Source organism: Octopus bimaculoides, chromosome 4 (assembly GCF_001194135.2).
Source record: "Octopus bimaculoides isolate UCB-OBI-ISO-001 chromosome 4, ASM119413v2, whole genome shotgun sequence".
In the NCBI taxonomy this organism is placed as follows: Eukaryota; Metazoa; Mollusca; class Cephalopoda; order Octopoda; family Octopodidae; genus Octopus; species Octopus bimaculoides.
The window spans coordinates 112,386,706-112,388,062 of NC_068984.1; the positions used below are offsets into that span (position 1 = coordinate 112,386,706).

Genomic DNA, 1,357 nt, shown 5'->3' on the forward strand with positions numbered 1-1,357 from the left:
TATATATATATATATATATATATATATATATATATATATATGAATATTAATATGTTAATGGATATATATATGTACATATCATTTGAATATATATATTAATATGTATCAGTTATCAAAAGCCAAAAAAAAAAATATTTCTATATGTATATATATACAATTAATTATAAGAATGAAAGAGTAGTATAAGGGATATTAAGAATGATAAGAGAAATGAAAAAAATAACTGACTTATATGTATGTATATGAATATATGTAAATGTATGTATATATGTGTGTATATGTATATATGTAAATGTATGTATATATGTGTATATATATGTCAACGTGCATATACATACACAGACACACATATATGTATATAAAAATATATGTGTATTAGTTAGTATTATAACTATAACTATTGTTATTATTATCATTATTTTGTTTATTATTGTTATTAGCACTATCATGTACCGAACACTGGGTCTTTGGATGAATTGTTTTGTAACATATTCATTTCAATAACACCTTATAATTCCTTCATGGCGTAATATCGGAAGTTAGGTCTTGCATAGTAGAATTTCATATTTTCTTTCTTTGGCCAGAATCTTGTATATATTTTACAAGTGTGAACTTTAAACCATTTCACCTGTATCAAACATACAATGTACATGTATCTACTTGTTTATATGATGTATGTATATGTGTAAATGTGATTGCAAGTGTGTACATACATGAGTTTTTTTTTTTTTGAGTGTGCATCTGTGTATGTGGATACAGATAAATAAATAAATATATATATACAGGGTGTCCACAATGTCTGGGTACATGGAGTAGATAAAATCATACCATAAACAATTAAACATAAGAAATAATAATTTTTTAAAGTATGTATTAATCCTCATGTGGGTACATGGAGTTAATAAAATCATAACATAAACAATTAAATATAAGAAATAATGATTTTTTAAAATATGTGTTAATCCCCATGTACCCGGACTTTGTGGACACCCTGTATATGTATGTATGTCTATATTGTTATTTATAAATTCCAGTTTGTGTGGATAAATCCATGTGTATACACACATATATATAGATATATATATATATATATATATATATATATCACATACTTTATATATATCTTTATGTATACATTATATGTGTGTATACACATATACACATGAATATTTACGAATTACTTATATAAGAGAATGTATGTAGATGTATATTTTTAATATGTATCTCAATATATACTTCTTTATGATGTGTATTTAGTTTTATATACATCTCTCTCCCTCTCTCTCTCTCTCTCTGTATATAAATGTGTATATATATATATATATATATATATATATATATACACACACACACATAT

At 23.1% G+C, this 1,357-nt stretch overlaps 1 protein-coding gene across 3 annotated transcripts in view; it reads left to right on the forward strand.

Annotated features, from left to right (window-relative positions):
• LOC106878542 (myocyte-specific enhancer factor 2C) overlaps positions 1–1,357 on the forward strand; it is a 350,263-nt gene that overhangs the window by 130,616 nt on the left and 218,290 nt on the right. The window lies entirely within an intron of this gene.